Source organism: Diadema antillarum, unplaced genomic scaffold (genome assembly GCF_040938485.1).
Source record: "Diadema antillarum isolate AM-2024a unplaced genomic scaffold, OU_Dant_1.0 seq00000024_RagTag, whole genome shotgun sequence".
NCBI classification, from domain to species: Eukaryota; Metazoa; Echinodermata; class Echinoidea; order Diadematoida; family Diadematidae; genus Diadema; species Diadema antillarum.
This window is the reverse complement of record NW_027271142.1, coordinates 442,605-462,882: the sequence shown is the minus strand read 5'-3', so window position 1 is coordinate 462,882 and position 20,278 is coordinate 442,605. Positions and strand designations below refer to the sequence as shown.

General features: G+C 35.0%; 1 long non-coding RNA gene across 1 annotated transcript in view; it reads left to right on the top strand.

Annotated features, from left to right (window-relative positions):
- Positions 1-19,423, top strand: part of LOC139725206 (uncharacterized) — a 60,313-nt gene extending 40,890 nt beyond the window's left edge. The window contains exons 3-4 of the long non-coding RNA XR_011710537.1: positions 18,290-18,628; positions 19,081-19,423. This is a non-coding gene — a long non-coding RNA (uncharacterized lncRNA). The remainder of the gene's footprint in view (positions 1-18,289; positions 18,629-19,080) is intronic.
- Positions 19,424-20,278: the final 855 nt, after the last annotated feature.

The following is a 20,278-nucleotide window of genomic DNA, read 5'->3' as shown; positions in this document are numbered from 1 at the left end:
TTTCTTGAGGGTGCGATCTTTCTCCCTTTAATTTTCGGCGCAACTTTGCACCCTCTCTTGCCTCTACTTTTGGTGCAACTTTACACCTTTCGTGAGGGTGCAAAGAAGCACCCTAAGTTCCAAGATTGTAGCCTCTTTTGAGGGTGCGATTTTGTGCCATATGTATAGGTATAATGTTGCACCTATGTGGTGCTTATTTGATCCATGACTGCAGCAAAATTGCTTCTTTAAAGGAGCCAGTCAGTGTCACTGTCTACGCCTTTAGAGGCGCAATGTTGCCCAGTATAACCTCAAGTGCACCTTGAGATTACTGGGCAATATTGCGTCTCTAGAGGAACAGGCAGTGACACTGATTGGCTCCTTTAAAGAAGCAATTTTGCAGCAGTTATGGATGAAATAAGCACCACATATTTGCAACATTATACCTATAAGGTAAATATACTTAGCATCACATAGCAAGGTACAATTTGGTTACTTAACTACTTTAAACCTTGAATAGTGCGAACTAATGCAAGCCTGTTTGCTCAGTATATCAAACTTATGCTGTTGTTGCACTCTGCAAAGTAAATAAGATTGGTGTAATTTGGAACCTGTGAATCATGAAATGTGTGTGTGGAATTTGTGAGTTTTGAAATGTTAATGTAGAAGTTAACCTATAGTTGTGTTTGAATTACATACTAAAACCAAATACTTACCCAATTACCTTTCCAATGAGGTGAGCACTATCACTATCTATCAAACAAACCCTCTAGGCAAGAGCATACATCTGCATGAAGGAAGAGGTAAAAATATGATATACATTTGTCTGGATACGTTTTATTCAAAACGTACTTGAATACGTACTTATTCACATAATCTATAAGAATAAAATATGCTTTTTACCAGTACACAAAGCCTCAAAAAACAAAAGCATGCTACGTACATTTCGAAAGTATGCACCATATCTATAAAAAAAAAGTAAGAGGATTTAACAAGTTGTTTGTGTGCATTTAAACGAATAGGCCTACATAATTATTTCCATGCGTACAATATTCATGTAACAGTGACGTCATCATGAATCATCAAAAAGATATGTTTCCAGCATAGACATGAATTTATCTAAAATTTAAAACATGTCTTACTAATAAGTAGGAGTTTGTTTTATAATGACGATGCCAATTGTCTTAAAGTCCTTATCACGACATGTCTTGATAAGGTTGACATGTTCACACTTATTCAAATCATGAGATTCTTGGCACTTAGATTACGACTACAATTTATTATGGTTTAGATACTTAACTGACATACGCATACCATATTCAGGTATACGGGCATTTCGATGAAAACATCTAAATCCAAGGTATAATTATAATATGAAAATCGAACTTGATACCAGCCCTTATGGGCTACCAATGGAGACTAGGCAGAATCGCAGTTATCATGGTTATGTATTCAGATTTTGTTTTGGGTGATAGACGCATTCCGACTGATTTGGGATCAATTCGAGTCCCTCGAGCTGAGATTCCGGAACTGCAATGAGCAAATCATCATAATGACTAACAAAGTGACTGAGAATAATACATGCACCAGTTTCTGTTTCGTTGTTCTATACATAGAAAGTTGTTACGTTTTCCAATCCTCTGTAGGCACACAGGGATTTGCAGATCACCTTTGGCTATAACGCCATGGTCGCGTGCAAAATGATTGCAGCTTATCTAACTTGTAGTTTCCGAAAAGGGGACTACCGTGCTTATACATGTACATACTAATCGGATGATAGACCCCGTCAAAGAGTAACTTGCGGATATCGTATACCATTGTCAAATCCACTTTTTGTTCTGTACCCAGTTTCACTGGACTCTTATGAACCACTTAAGCATTACCAAATCATGGAGTATAAGAATAATCTTTTGTCATTTCCTTGAAACGGCTGCATTTGTATGAGCGGGAACAGTTTGGCATCATACATGACTAAATGCATGTATTATACAATGTTTCAGGACACTTTGAACCGTGTCCCCCCCCCCCCCCCCAAAAAAAAAAAAAAAAACACACACACACAAAACAAAACAAAGCAACACAACAACAACGAGTGAAATGTTGTATACCCTAGGCCCATTAGTGTATGATCTTTGTCCTTTGAATACATTGCCCATATTTTTCAACGAATAGGCATCTGGATGCAACGTAGGTATATATAAAATGATTTTTTTTAAAGGAAAATACATTAAACCACTTCAGAAATAACTATGGAACAAATAGCATAATATTGACACGTTCCCTTATTATTAAATGACGTGACAGAAAACTTTCCTCACCGAAATCATTCTGTCGTTATTCAAGTACAAGACATTGATGATTATATACCTAGTTCGATTAAAAGTATACATGGAGTCATTGCAAAAGTATCTAATGTATAGCATGCTTCAGAACTACATCATTGTCATTTATTCTATGACGCTAATAATAGAGTAATTGTTCCGCCATACTGCCTGGCAGGTTGTAGTCCTCCTACGACGTTTGTTCAGCAAATAAGGCACAAAATAAAATTTTGCGAATTTTACACGCTGTTGCCAAAGTATCTAGTCTTCTTTACCACTATTCTCAGACATAAGGTATGCTGATGCTGTATGAATTAGAAACGGAAGCTTCACAAATATTCACCATCTAACAAGGTAAAAGCGAAGTGATGTCTTGCCCACATATCGAATTTGTGATTACACTGATTTTCAAATGTAAGCTCATTGACTTTTTGACTGTTGACGGAGTCGGACTTCACCAATATTAACACTTGACAGCAATCATTAGATGATCTAAGGAGTGAATTTGGTGGTCATATAGCTCAAAAGTGTGGAAAGTTATTAAAAGAACACCACAATACTATGTCGACAGTGCTTACAAGGTGAGATACAAAGAAAGAGCACGAAATGGCATTGTAGAATTTGACAATGACCTACAATATTTGACCTTGAACGCTGGCACCCACAAGGTGGTAGAAGTAACTTCGTCCAATCGTACATACATATGCAAAGTTTCATTTGGATACCTCAAACAGTACTTAAAGGGGAATGAAACCCAAATGTACCCGTGGATTGGAGCAATATCATAAGAACACATAAGTGAACATGGAAAATCGTATGATCCAGTGGAAGTTATGCATTTTTTAAAGTTTCAGTGTCACTTTCATGTATGGAAACGTATATGAAGAAAATATCAAGGGAATTCCATAAAATCTGATTCTAAATGAAAAGTACAAATTGCCTCCACTTATTTGTCGTTGCCATAATGTTAAGGGTAATATTACCCCCACCCCCTTTTGTAATGCTAGAAACGTAAAACTATGCCTATTTTCTTTACATTTCTTTATATAATTTTCCATGGTTGACGTCAAAGATGTAGCTTTCTCATCTCGTAATGGCGGCACTGAAACTCTAAATATATGTGTATATATAGCTCTTCAACGGATTTTCTGATATTCCTCAATTTGTGACGATGTGTTCAACTGCTAAAGTAATCTCCCTGCGTTAACTTGTCCACTTGTACTTTTCGTTTCATTTCCCTGCGTGATACAACGTTGCCATAATCGATAACAGACTGATGTACGAACGGAGGGACAAGCTGAACAACATCATTTCTCTCGTGACAATTCCTTGTAAAAGTATACACCATGAAAACTTAAGGCTGGTAAACTATATCAAGACAATTATTGAACAATATTGTTAATGAAATGCCGTAGGTTTTTCTTCGTGATAGTTGCCTGTTCAGATCAAGGCTTGCAATGTACTGCTGAAGTATGCATCGGGTGTTTCTGCCTTGTCTGGGATACTGAAAGCCACAGAGCACAGAAGGCCGGGAACATTGTAGCGAAGGAAGACACGATTGTATACAGGAATTCGGGCAGATTTCACAACCATCCAGCCAAATAGTGATGTCACTAGTGCGCAGCATTCACAGTGAAGATTGTGGGATTTAGTCCTGCCAGGTTCTGAAAGAGATTTTGGCATGAATAAATAATGACTGAATAAAATTTCGAAGGAAATAGGTCGTTTACACTACGCAGTTTTGTTGCTTACATAAACTAACAGGTTGCAACTATGACCATTGACCAGAAAATGGAAAATTAAATTGATTGCATAGATCTACTTCAGGTTTCTAACGTCTTTTGCTGAAATAATGAGAAATGGTTTTGAAATAACTGCGATATCCGAAACAGAGCAATAATAATATAATATAGGACTCACTTTTTATCACGATCGCTGCGTTTTATTTTGTTTTTGGATGGCTCATCCATTTCAAAACCAATTTTCATCAAATAATCTTTAGAATTCCTCTTAGAATGGTATACTCTCTATTATTTCATAAGTAGGTTCTTGGTATATCACGAAAAGTTAAAAGCCCAAATCCTCACCTCCACCAATACTATACCATCCCTTTGAGCTTTGATATTGGTTTCTAAACAAATCCGGTCGGATAGATTTATTTCAGCTCTTTGTCATATAAGTAAAACATGATAATTTTGCAAAGAAATATTCCTCTTTTATTTCTAGTCACAAAGCAGATGGAATTCCCGTCTCCCATAAAAAAAAATAAAAGTGCAGCACTTACTTTGTCACAGACATACAGCATGTCCTCTCCAGGCAGACGGGGAATTAGGAGACAGCATGCCGACATCACTGAGTTAGAGCTGAAAAAAAAAGAATAGATGTGGAATAGCCTGAGTAAAGTCATGTTGAAAAGAAAAATGCGGCGAATTTGGACTGAGATGAAAATACACACCTTTTATGTAGGCCTGCATACATTTATGACATAGGGCATATTCAAATATTCCCACATTTTTCCTGACCAACTCAAAGTCTTCATAACATAAAATAACAAAGTAAGACAACATCAAATTACATGGCAATTTAACATCAGTTTGCTGTATATTTTACACAGTTGGGAAAGGAGTAGTTGAAGACTTATAGACGTCAGCCATTCAGCCGTTGCTGAGCTTGCCACAGATGATGGTCCGGGTGCTGGCCATGGCAATGGGTGTAATGATGCCCATTATGGTTGACACCTCTTATCCTGCTACCACACACACAAAAAAAAAGTGAAAATATAGCCCCCTCTACTTATTCATAACATTGATTTGATTTACTTTGATATACTGGTTACAGAAAAGAAGATTACCCCCCCCCCCCCCCCCTCCAAAAAAAAAATAGATAAAAGTAATAATAATGAATGAAATGAAATAAAATAAAATAAATAATATATAAAAAAATAAATAAATAAAAAAAATGAAAAAAATGAAGATTCTTGCGGGGTAGAGATGCTGCCTGTATGAGTTACAATCCATCATGGAGTTTTCAGGAAAAGGTCAAAAAAAAAAAAAAAAACTGAGAAGACGTAGAACGGAAAAGGCAAGAATGAATGATCGCAATGGTCCACTTGAGTAACATATCTCTCGATTATAGATGGTATCAAAAATTGCACTATAGTCTTATCAAATTTTCCCCAACCCACTAAACGGTGGCTACGTTATAGTAACTGATAAAACTGCGTTCATGTGTAATAATACGCTTTAATATAATATACTTCATGGATATCACATGCTGAAAATCTAGATGAATCAATAACCTGAAAATACATATGCATGTATTACGGATTAATCCATTAATGAAACTTACATATTCTGTTGAGGAATCACTCTGTCCTTCAGAATTGCATATAGGCCCTAAGTTAACGTGATCAGGAGAATGCGCGCAACTTCATCATATTGTATCTTGCTTGAATACCTGAAAAGGAAAATCAAGTGTCATGAGTTCAAGGCCACTGTTCATGCGTGTGTAATAATTTTGCAGAAGAGCTAACTTATGTAAATGTGACTACATAACTCACTCCATGGCAGCTTAATGTGTAGTTCAATTCTTATGCACTGCCTTGCTGCATACAGGGTGAACTTAAGTCCACCACTAACACTACCTGACTACAGAGAATTATCCCAGCATAAAGATAAGCGTGCAATGTTTGCCATTATAAGTTTAGTTAGTACACTGGTCTATTTATCCATAAGTTTTCATCAACTTCCGTTCCTTTTATTCGTTATTAATCAAATGTGGTATGGCACGACGCGATGTATTATCCTTGGGGATGTGTGTGTGTGGGGGGGGAGGTGGCGTAAAGGTTATGTTAAGGATACACTTCCTATAGGAATATCCGATTCCACGTTTTCTTAACCATTTTGTTTTGTTGTTGATCGGTAAATATAAAGAATTACTTGAAATTTGTGATTATGTACGTGTTCACTGTATTGTGAGTATAAATTATGCTTGTATAATTGTGTATGTGGTGAAAATTGTATCATTTATAATGTGTACATGTACATGAATATATGTGAGTTTATGCATGTATGTAGATATTCCTATGTGCACGCCCATGTACCAACAAAAAGAATTTCCTAAATGAACAATAAATGAATCTGAAATCTGAAATCGGAATGCCATGACGTCTATAGCAAGACATTTTATGGCTAAAGCTGCTCTAATTCCACAGAATGGTTACGAAACAAAACAAAATAGAACAGAAAACAGCACGCATAAAACCAGCCAATTTTAACAGAACTCTAAAATCAACATTTTGATATTACTGCCTGCAAGCCTACATTAAAAGACATGGCTATACAACCAAAAACATAACAGATACAAGAAATTTGATGAAGGGTAATATCGAGAGTAAGGCCTTGGTCGAGAACATTGTGGATATTTCAAATCATGCTTTACGATGATGTTTTAACTCACCATTTTCCACGTCGTAGGAATCTGCGGGGTCCTGATATTATGAAGTGGACAAAATAATTTTGAAGTCAGAGTTGCAGTAAGCCGCTACGAAAAGCCTCAGAAGAGCTGATCTGCTATGGAAATGGAATTTGCGCTAGATGCTCAGCTCAAACACGCATGAACGAGCTGTACAATGAGCCATCTGGGAGTCAACTTATGTGCACATAAGTTTGCACGACTCAACAATTCATTGAATTCATAAATTATGTTCAAGAAAAGAATGAACATGCCCACACCAGGTGACCAAACTACTGGGTCCGTGAATTGACACTTTAGGAAACATCCATGTCATTATTTTGCATCGAATGTATTCTATGGATTAATAGGCGTTAAAAAAAAACACATTTTCCACTTTTGATTCTTAATAATTCAGTAACAATATATTAGATAACACTTTCATTGATATGGGAGATAGTTGTATAGTGTACAATTTCGTTGGAGGTGGTTTAAAACACAAATTAGTTTCATGAAATCCTTGATCAATTTCACAGTTAGGTTACAGATTTTGCTCTATTTCCAACACTCTGTACAAAATTTTCACTTTGCACAGGGGTCAATGGGTGTGTATGGGAGTATGTGGTTAACACCCTGACAGTGGTGTTGAACAATGGCCAGGGTTTGAATGCTTTATTATTTATTCATGAGAAATTCCACTATCACAGCTAGTCTTTATTCATTCTAAGATGTGGTGTTTGCAAGCACACGGAAACATGTGCTTACATTTTTCATGTGCATGAATTTTACCCTTAGGCTTTACCGTGCATGAATCCATGAAAAAAAGGGGAAAAATCAACCCTTACAAATGAATCGTGTAGTTTGCACCCTTATATATCCGCGAGTTTGCTCTCTAAATGATTTTAGTTTATCATTTCCTTTACTTTCACTTAATAAAATATGCATACATAAAATGTGACAATGGTATGAATAAAATGACAATGTGACAAACAAACAAACAAAGCAAACAAACAGCAAAAGATATCAAGTGAAGGGGTGAGTGAGAAGGCAATTGGCCTTATTTAAAACTAATCCCGGAAAAGTAAATACATTGTATATACAGAGAAAAACATTGGCACACACACTCACACACACACACACACTCACACATACACACACATGCACACACAGACAAAAACATGGACCAGCGCATATTAGCAACACACAAGATGTCATTTTCACAAACACACCCTATCTTGCTAGTCTCTTATAAATTCGTAAAATGATATTGGTAACTTCCAGAAAACCTTTCAAGTAAAATACGTTTGAAAGCTTCCTTAAAACTTTGTACCGTTTTCTTACATTTCACATCACAGTGGATGGAATTCCAGATTTGAGGGCCTTGAAAAAATATTGACTTTTTTTTCTGTCCCGAGATCGAGTCGCAACGAAAATCTTTAGCGTGTAGTAGGGTTTGATTCCATCATCGCACAGTAAGCATGCAGGGAATGCTGTGACATATTCCATTTCGATTGGTCAATACCAGACGAGCAGTCAAGTATTCTTCGTTAGCTTGTTCGCAGACCCTTTCATCAAAGACTCAACTTCATTTAAAAATGCTCCGATGAATGATTATGAAATTATGGGAGAACATCAAGTTTTATGATGTCTTAAAAAAAAAACATGTACATAGTAGCACCACGACGGTATGCAATATTGTATTCAAGTGTCGATCAACACCATATGGGTCTTTCTTTGAGACTTGTTATGGGCTCAATATTGCACCTTAGCAAGAATGAACCACAAGCAGGAAGATATGTCTTTGTAATGGTAATTACGTTTCGACATCCCAACCAATAAGAGATAGGTTAGGTGAATGTTAAAGACACGGGGATACACGAATAGAAATTGCTAAAAAAATGAAATAAAACGAACATTATTCTAATAGGCATGCCTGGGCAGTAATCTGATGTTTCTATTGATAAAGAATTCTATTTGACGATTCATATCAGTTTGCTTTGTCAGAATCATGAGGAAAAGTGATAAAATAAACCGGCTATCCAGGGTACAGTTTAAACACTTTCACATGAAACAGCTCTGATTAACACTTTTGCACAATAATATTTCTGTTCAGAATTGACTTTTGTTTTATATGTTTTTATCTTAAAGTATAGGATTTCATTTGAAGCAAAATATAGCTAAAATTATGTAAACGTCCAAAATGAATCTTCTGATTGCTCAGCGAGACGGCGGCATCGAATCCCGATCAGCGAAGGCACAAATGCACCTGTGGAATTGTTTTGTACAGCAATAGAAATCTGACGACTATTTGAATAATTACATCCAGTTGGAACTTCATCTGTTAAACCTCCTAGGTTATGTGTACAATGTGATTGGTCAATACCAGACAAGCAATAAGGTATTCTACGTTTGTTTTTTTAGTAGACCCCTTTCATCATGGACTCAACTTAATTTGAAAATATACTCTCGATGAATGATTACAGAATATGAAAGAAACTTAAGTTTCCTGATATCAAAAAATATATGTTCATAGTATCAGCACAAGGATATGTAATGTTTCATTTTAGTGCCGAGAAACACCATAGGATGGCCTTTGTTTTGAGACTAGTTTGGGGCGTAATATTGCACCGTCAATGACCGTGGCAAGATCGAACCCAAAATGAACCATATAAGAAGCAAAGTTCCACCATTTTCTCAAATCGTGTAGTTTGCACCCATTTTCGCGACTTCGAACCCTTCTAGCTCCCTTATTGAACCTTTTTTTCTTAGTGTGTATACTACTAATAATCTGTTTTAAAAAATACGTACTCATTTCATCTTTACCAGTTGCATAACTTGATTTTAATGAGTGAACAATGTCAAGAATCTCACTTTAATCTGTTGGTTTAAAGAATAATGAATTATCATTTGACGCACCTAAATACTGCGAAAAATCAGTTTGTGTGGGATCTATTTTTGAAGCTTGACTAGGACCTATAGCAACAAAATACTCATTGAAACAACATGCTACATCCCTAGGGTTACAGAGTGTTTGACCGTCACGCATAATTATTTGAAACGTTGACATATTCTTTTGCTTACCAATGACATCATTAATAACTTTCCAAGTGGCTGACATATTTCCAGTAGCATTTTGAAAGGCTTCTGTATAAAACATCCTACGGGAAAGCCTTATAATTTGTGTCAATTTATTTCTATATGATTTATATCGATTAACGTTATCATTATTAGGATAGCGTAAACTGCATTTATATAACATATTTCTTTTCTTTATTGATCGGAAAATTCCTTTTGTTATCCATGGATTTTTAATTTTTCTATTACTTTTCCTTTCAATTGCGGGGATATGTTTGTTAAAATAAGAAAGAAATATATTCCAAAACGTATCATAAGCAATATTTGGGTCTGCGCAAAGCAATACATCATCCCATGTCTCCGAGATTAAATCGTCGTTGAGTAATGATATATTTTCTGATGTGAATTTGCGCTTCTTCTTACTTTCTGTTTGCTTGACATGGGAATGTTGTATCTCGTCACAGATAAAAAATATAGGTAAATGATCAGATATATCACTATACAAAAGACCAGATTTCGAATGATCTGTGTCAATATTAGTAACAATATTATCAATCAGTGTTGATGAGTTAACCGTCATTCTCGAGGGCTTATCTATAGTGACATTACAGAAATTTGCTTGCAAAATATTGCAAAACTTATTCTTAGCATTACTTCCTTGATTCAAAAGATCAATATTGAAATCACCCATCAAGTAAATATTTTTGTTTTCTTGATTCATCAGCTCTAATAAAACATCCAAATTTTCCAAAAATGAATTACTGTCTGTATGAGGGGGCCTGTATACAACACAAAGTATTATATTTCTTCTATTACATATATTAATTTCAACACACATGCAATCAAATTCATTTCCGTTATAATCAAATCAGGTCTTAATTTAAACGATAACGAGTGTGATAAGAACAAAGCAACTCCGCCCCCTCGTCCGCATTTTCTATCAGACCGGACAACAGAATATCCATCAATGTTATATAAAGGGGGAGATTTGTCGTTAAGCCATGTTTCTGTGACACCAATAACTGAAAAATTCATATTTATCGCAGACAACAATAATTGCATATTTTCAAAATTTCTTTGAAGACTGCGAGCATTAACGTGTTTATACTGAGAAAATGTTCATTGCTAGAAAATTCTGAGTTAAACTCGTCAGATAAATAATACCGACATTGGACATTTTTATGTGTACATAGATCTATTTCATCCATATTTTATATAGGAACAACATATTGACCATAACATGATCATAAATACTTGCTTACAAATTACTGAAAGCAGACAAGAAGGGAAGGAAGGAATAGGGCAAGTCAAATGTGCGTGTGAAAGTATGTGTGCTGATTTATCCTCAATAAAAACACCCCAAAATTTTATATCATATACTCGTTTAATTTCCTCATCTCTATACATCAATTTCAAATTACTGTCAATGTTAGTTCTTGTTCCAAATAATATATAATTGGTCTTATCAACATTCAAAATCAATTTGTTTACCGACAACCAATTTCTTATACAATCAAGTTGAACATTCATATTATAAAATATTGTCTTTGGGTCTGTGCCTTTACAAAATACACTTGTGTCGTCTGCAAATAATATATAATCTACATCATATGTTGAATGCGGCAAATCATTTATATACAATAACAAAAAGAAGAGGCCCGAGAATAGACCCTTGTCGTACTCCACATTTTATTTCTATCTTTAAGAGTTTGACTTGCAAAATTGAAGGAAAATTAATGCGCAGTGACACAATCGTCACAGAATGTTAATCGTCATGAGGGTAATGTGAAACTATTGTAAGGCAAATTTGGATAAAGGTATCAAGTGTAATGACTACAGTGTCATTTTGACTCCACTTTTACATGTCATCACCTGTTCATGGCAAAATACATGGACAAGGTTTCACTATATCAACAACGTAGGTAAGAGTAGATCGGACTTAGTGAAAAACAATTTAGGAAAAGCTACTGAATATGATTAAAAAGACAGTGCCTGGCAGTATTCAATCTAGCCCATTCCACTCCCCTCCCATTTTCTATTTCCATAATTACAACACCACACAAACTGAAAACAGAGTTTAACCAAGGAGGTATACCTCCTTGGTTTAACACTGATCAACATATTCCCCATTGTCGACGGAAATAATTTTGAGGATATTCAGTTTCAGTTTCAGTTTAGTTTATTTCCATAAGTTCAGGTAAAATCATATAGATATACAATCAATCAGTTCTAACACATACATATACAAACCAAAAATTATTTTGGATAAGTGCATAATCACAGTTAAAAGTTAAAAAGTGTGTGTTCAAGATTGACATAACAATCAAAATAAATGGTGGAGGAAATCAGCAATAGGCCATTGGCCTTTCGAGGCTGATCCCATGAGCAAATATACAATATTAAAACTGTATGTCGTTATACACTGTTTCATAAATCATAAGTCGCATAAAAAAGAACTGGATTTGCAATAAATAGGGACAAGAAAAAAACAAAACATCCAAAAGGAAGGAACCATGACATACCAAAAACAACCATAAAAGGGTGGGACAAAAAGCTGGGCAAGAATTATCATTGAATTTGAATGCAATTTAAAATATATGTATATATATATATATATATATATATATATATATATATATAATTTGAGCATATAATATTCTATAAAAATCGACAAAGACAAGAAAATTACATATAACAATACTGAGTATCATTGAATATTGTGTGCAGCTGTATAATCGTGAATCTTAACGAGATTCTTAAGTTAATATGTCAAGCCATATCGTGAGCCGCGCCCCGCCACTGAGGGCGCACCACTTCTAGCATGATCCGAACCCTCCATTAGGATACATGTACATACTGTACTGAGTTAGTGTAAAAGAATAATTATTGTAATACAATGAATGTAGAAGGCTCCGATCATGATCACCACAGGCACGCGCGCGATTTCCAACCTGTATCATTCTGCATCCCCCACCCGAGGCGGCCGCCCGGCGACCCCCACCCGGGCGCGCGCACCCCGCCAGCGCGCCAGGATGAAGGTCACCGAGCAGGCGCCCGAATGAAGAACACAGAACAACACATGCCGAGAATCAGCCAGTGCACTGTATACATTGTAGACACAGCACAGTTCTATGACCAATAAGCATTAATCAACTGTAATTTAAACTGTCTTTTGAATGATGAAATGGTGGAGCATAATATTCAAACTGGGCGTAACTGAATTCCATATTTTTGGGCCTGTATACATTATTGACTTTCTTGTCAGGCTAAGACGGTAGAATGGTACATACAAATTATCAGAGTTTCTAGTTCTATACATATTGACTTTGTTATTACAGATAAAATAATCTTTAAAAACATCAGGCAGTAAATCCTTAGAAAATTTGTACATGAAGCATGCTGCCTGCAATGTATACAAATCTAAAACCTTTAAAACCTTCAATTTCTCAAACAAAGGGTTTGTCGGAGCTAAAAAGTGAGAGTTTGAGAGACAACGGACTGCACGTTTCTGTAAAACAATCAATCTGTTCAAAAGATATTTAGAGCAGTTTCCCCATACAACAGTACAATATGAAAGATGTGGCAAAACCAAGGTATTATAAATATTTAACATAATTCGAAGAGGAAGCAAACTCTTCAATCTGTTTAAAATACCCACTGCTTTTGCTATTTTACCTGAAATATTTTGAACTTGTTCTTTCCATGTGAGATGTTCGTCAATTATGACACCAAGAAACTTTGTTTTTTTTTTAATTACTTATTTTTTTTTTGTCATTGATGAATAAATCAAACAAGGTTGTATCTAGCTGTAATTGCTGAGGTCTAAATATCATAAAATTTGTTTTTTTTTTCAAAATTGATAGTGAGTTTGTTGGACAAAAACCAGGAATACACCTTTTCAAGTTCTGCATTGAATACAACATTCATATCATGGATATCCTTGCCTGACAGAAAGATGTTTGTGTCATCAGCATACATAATGGGCCTTAAAACATCACTTACAAAAGCCAGGTCATTAACATAAAGCAAAAAGATTAATGGACCTAACACTATTCCTTGCGGGACACCAACATTGATATATTGAAATTGTGAAGTATGATTGTCAATAGACACATATTGTTTTCTGTTTAACAAATAACTTTCAAACCAGTTTAACACATTGCCTCTAATTCCATAATGATACATTTTACTTATCAGAATTTTGTGATCAATAGTATCAAAGGCTTATGATAAATCTAAGAATAATCCAATAACAATATTTTTTTCTTCAAAAGCCAAAGTAGCATTATTGATGAATTCTAAAAGGGCCATGAATGTGCTATATCCTTGTCTGAAACCAATATTAGCTCAAGACAATAAAACGCAACGTTCAACTGCAGACAACTTGACCTTATCTGTATATATTTTGATCCTTCCAGGCCGGGATGGGGACTCGGGGATGATAGAGTGGCACATTTGGCCATTATGTACATTCTTCATTATTTGATGTATCTTCGTCATGCTGATTACTTAGCGCACGGGTATTATAGGGCAACTCAAATATTACATGACCCTATACTGAAATTTCTTTAGGTCACCTACTGAGTTAGCTATAACAACAATGCAAAGAAGTACAAAGGAAATATGCTTTGATGAAATAATTGTTGTCCCTTTACAAATCCTTCATCTTTAATAGTTAAGATTATTTGCGGCGCATTTTCACTATTTGCTATGTTTGAGATGTCTAAAGGTCATCACGTGGGGGCGCTATTGGTTGAAATAGAAAACTTTGATTCATTGTTTAGGTAAGGTACATTAATTAGAATCACATTTCATATTTCCATAATATTAGAATTGTACATAGATACTATGATAAATAAATTGCTCTATACAACATTTGTGAAAGATTTACAATGGCACAAAATAAAAGGGAAATTTTGAAAATACTGTGTTATTACTAATAAAGTGTACCTCTATATTGTCTACTGTTTGATACGAAGGTCACATGAAAAAAATAAAGAAAATAAAAACAAGACCACTTTTGGCCCATTCACTAACCATGATTACTTTTTTTCTGGGGGGGGGGGGGTTCCTTCACCGAATTAGAGCCAAGAAACTCAATTCGTCCATTATCATATTGCTAACTGAACCTGAAACAGAAAAAAAGGATAAACACACAAAGTCTGACTGACATTCTGTTTGACTGATTTCTTATTGATTTTGAACTATTGGTTTCAGTATTATCATTGTACACTCAGCAAAAAAAAAAAGTAAACACTTCTTTAAGTTTAACTTTTTCACATACTATCTGGCTAAAATGGTGTTTTATATACCATTTAAAGGTAATTTAATTAGCTATCAATCTTGAACGTCCATGAAAATGTTAACTTTACGCATGAGTGAACACATTCGCTTTTCTCTTCCAAGGCACAAACGTTAAAATTGCAGAATGGACAAGTTGTTATTCAAGCGTATTTGCTCTTCCAATGAGAACAAATGACAAATCCAATACAAAAGAAATGCAAATTAATTTGCAAAAATCAACCTATGATCTCAATAATGTCTCTGTAACCCTCAAAAGATTAACAAAAAAGGAAAAATGGAGGAAACTGAAGAATCTTCTGTCACATTCGCAGTCAAAAGACATAAGAGAAAATCATGGTACAGAAGGTTAAATTTGAAACGTTATTTCAAATTCAGAAAATTTGAAATAATAATTGGATCTTGAATTTGTCTCGCGCATTCCTAATTTCTTTAATTAAAAGGTAAAATGGAGAAATTCTGTCGATTTTATCACCTTTACGGCTTATACTCCCTATGTCATTTATAGTTTGAATTGATGGAAAATGCTTATGTTCCACCTTCAGTTTCCCCACTATGTTTTTGTTTTGAATATAAAGGGAAACAAGGGAACGGAATCTTATTTCTGCTGTTTCCTTCATGTCTCTCATTGCTTTAAATTGGTCTTTTGTTATCATTGCTATCTTGGAGGGCATTTGCAAATGAATTTCAATATGTCCAATTCTGCAATTTTTACTTTTCTGCCTCGGAGGACAAAAACAAATGTGTTCACTCATTCGTAACATTTCCCTTTGTATAAACCTACCAGGTTAATAACCAATTAAATAATCTTTGATATGGTATATGACACATTTTGTCTACATCTATGCAAAATATTAACCGGAAAAAGTGTTTACTTTCTTTTTTTCTTTTTTTTTTCTTTTTTTTTTTTTTTGCTGAGTGTACATACATTGTTCGTGTTGCATAAAGATAGGTTGTTAACAAACTATCTTTTCTACATTGCCTTTACACAATGTACAGCAAATCGTATCAGCACTACATCAATGAATACTTTACGGCTGCAACAGGAATCAGAAATATTGGAAATAATCATATCTTCTATCAAAATGATGGCAATATGATTTTTGAGAAAGTCAACAAATTTGATTGAGATTCAGTCAAGGGCGCATGAGTGGCAAATGGAAATAGGATAAGAGCATAATGTGCTAACATTTTGGTTTAATATTGTGAGACAGTTTACAAACAGAGAGTGCTCGCTATAAGCTGAGTAAATTAAACTTTTACGGAGACGTAGAGGAGACACAAGTGCATTGTAGCACACGAGAGTACAGTGCAGTAATTCATTGCAGTACAGATATAAACTAACAATATTCCACAAGACAAGCTCTCCTGGTTTTGTTGTTGTAATCTGCTATTGTAATGACGATCTATTTTTACTGAAATGTTCCTTTTATCTAAAATAAAACACTTCAACTGGTTTAAACTTATCTTTGATGGGGAATCGATGGACATTAAATATGTTCGATTCTTCTTCATTTGATTTTGTAAGTTCTTGTAAAACGAAAAAAAAAAGAATCGAAGATAAGTGAGAAGGTCAAGGCAAAAGTCAACACTGTTATTGTCGTAGCTAAACCATCAAAATGTATACCTTTACTATTTACACAGTGACAGACACTGCCCCCATCCTTAGAGGATGGAAAGGGGGCGAGATCCTGCTGCCATGTACCTTTCAAGGAGAGCCTGAAGCTGTAATCTGGGTCAAGGAGAGTGGGTCACGTGAACAGCGAAGGACGACCAAGGCTAGATTCCTCTATGGTATTTTTAAGAGCTTGGAGAAAGGGTTCGACATCGACAAGAACTTTAGTCTCGTCATTACGGACTTGGAGGTGACAGATGAGGGTCTCTACCTGTGTCAGGTGGTTTTGGCGAATTCGGAGGGGTTAGAGATCTCCACTCGTTTAATGGTTGGCTGTAAGTAATTTATTGTCTGGCTTACAGTTTCAATTAAACTTTACTGAAATGTTCCTTCAAAACCACGCGTAAGAGCATGGTGTCCTTTTAAAATCTAAGAGTAATATGCCTTTTATGTTTTGAAGATCAATTTTCTATGATATTCTGCCTTTTTTCGAAATATTGACGATAAAGATAACCAAACAAATGCGCTAAAGGGACTTCTAAGTCCACAGCAACAAAAACGTGAACGATATCACTATCAATAAAGATGTTTTCTAAATTGATAGATCGAAATATCAATAACAATCACCCTCTACTCTGATAGAGAATGATTCATACGATAAAATGTGAAACGGGCTAATGAAGACTGGATGTATAAACCTATATGCCAATATATGAAGAAGCTTTTCTTCGCAAAATCCATTAAGTTTCCTTTTTATTGTAAATAACTAAACAAGCTTCTAACAAGTAGATAATCACACACATCACAACATGAAAAGAATACACGATCGGCTTTCTCTTAACGTATATAAAATTTTCTTTTACAATAGGCAGCCTGTCATTTCCCACACGCAATCTATGCAAATTCTTCGAAAAAAAAGAATCCTGCATTCATGTAAGGAGCGATAGAGAATCATGTAAAAAGTGATAAAATGGACAGAATTTCTCAAATTTGGGATCGTAAAACGAGTATGGAATTACTACTTTGTAGAAGATCGTGATAAGGAGTGTTATTTTGCATCACGCTGTATATCTCGTATCATAAGTATATGTCATAGTAGACGTGATGCTATAGTTACTCGCATTATACTGTTTATTTCAAACACTTCGAGAAAGAACTGATCTTCGTGTAACAGCAGAGATCAGCATGCGACGTACGAGCTATACCGGCCTCGTTCTTGTCTTTGTTTGCATTTTTCCATATCGTCTCAGGTTGTGAACACTCCATAAACAACGAAGATCGCCAACGAAAGATTAGGGCCTAAATGTAGTGTTGTCATGAACAAACTCGTTGTCAAACTGCGTTATCTTTATGATTATCATTTACTCTCTTTTTATCATAAAATCTACTGATTTCTACACGACTTTAAATGTTCTTCTGTGCAGATTTTCAAATATATTTCTATACAATTCTTTATTGCTTGCTTATTGGAAAAAAAATGCAAAAAAATAACTCAGAGTACAGTATGGAATATAAGTCATTTCATAAATGATTTCTCTTTCCCTAGCAATGGCCTCAAAGCATGCAATCGAGGAATGCGTCGATGAGACTCAGTTCCATCAAAACCAATGTACATACGAGACTCGTAGCACTCTTTCCTTCAACCTTACGTGTGTCGTGAGTGGATTCAAGCCTAACATTTCTATGCTTTGGACTGAGGAGTCGGGAAAGACACTGACTTCTGTGGTTTCAAGACAGAAAATGCTATCTGACAGCACATATGAGAGGATTGAAACGATAACAGTTTCACCTGAACATGAGAGAGAGCAAACTTTCAAATGCATCGCTTTCGGTGACTCGCTTAATGGAACGTCGGCCAAAGAAATCACTCTTCTATCCATATCAGGTTGGATACAACGTTGTCATTTTTTTCTTTGAACAATAGAGCAGATTTTTACCTTTATATAACTATCTGCTGGCACTAATACCATATTATGAAATAAGAGGTAACGATACTGTTATGAATTTGAAATCAGACTTGTCACCGGAGTAATATTAATATGAGTCAATAGTTTTGAATGATGAAATAGCTTCATACAAGAAATATAATTATGTAAGCCTGTTTCCACGAACAAAGGCAATGATACGACTATCCGCTCAGTTCTGCTGAATGATATGATTCTGTCCAAATAATTATTTGTCAGCGAATAGTCATATCAGTGGAGCTGTACATACTCATGGTAATCATGGTAATATGTTGCAGAAACGAAATCCTGTTCCTTATCTCATACATTATTTCGAATGAAACGTGGTGATGAAAGAATGACGTGCTTTCATTGTGTCTATCTCAAATTTCAGGAAAACGTGACAATGTCCGTTTCATGATTAGCGTAGTCATTGGTGTGTCTGTTCCTGTATTCATCCTTTTTCTCATTGTGGGAAAGTGTCTGCAAAAAGGTAAAAGTGTCGATATTTTGTGGTTACATTTATCCTTTTTTTTCAAGCCTGTAGAATAGCTGTATAATCTATGTACGGCCAAGATTATCCTTATGAGCTTGTGCGTCAATTCTTTTTTATATTGTTTTCGTTTACAAATTCAGCATAGAATATTTGAAAGAAGATACGAGCAACGGCTGATGAAATTTTATTGAGAAAACAGATCTTTATATGATAACTTAACAATTTACCGTTTGAATAATTTGTGATACGGTCAAAAATCTAGGAAGTAATAATTTGCAATACACATACACACACATATATATTATATATGTATGATATGATATCATATAATATAATATATATGTATATATATATATGCTATGACCACACGGATCTTTATTCCTTTCTTTCTTTCTTTCTTTCTTTGTTTTTGGCAATTCACATTGTAATTCCTAGCACACTGTGATGCATTAAAAAGTGTCGTGCTTCCAATAATGTTTTTTTTCCTTATTTGCTTGTTATTCCCGGAGAAATTTTTGCATGTATACGCTTAGAACCTAGTTATATAAAATGTCAATGAAATCACCGTAAAAATTAACATAGCTCTCATTTGCTTCCAGACCTCTAATGCTTGTTTCGTTTTATCCCGTAAGGTTTTGTTTTTTAATAAGATACAATCAAATACAAATAAGAGGCACTTTTTCTATAAAAAAGGGGGGAAAAGACAGCACGAACATGTGTTGCATAGTCCAGTTTGCGAGTATAATCTTGACTTGTACGTTGTACATCAATCTAGAAATTCTTAATCGAATTATTGTTTCTCACCCTTTACACACACACACACACACACACATATATATATATATATATATATATATATATATATATATATATATATATATCGTCGCTGGGGTGATAAGACCTTGTATCGGCAATTTTGGTGAAAATGACTTTTTTGGATTATTGGTCAAATAATGGGTTAAGTGATGTCCTGTCCAAATCCCAACTGTCTTACTCCAAAAATGAAGCCACCACGGCATGCCAAAGGAAAGGCTATCCCATTCGCCACAGTGCTTTGGCCGCCATGTTTTTTGGCTCTCCTGAACATTGGACATTT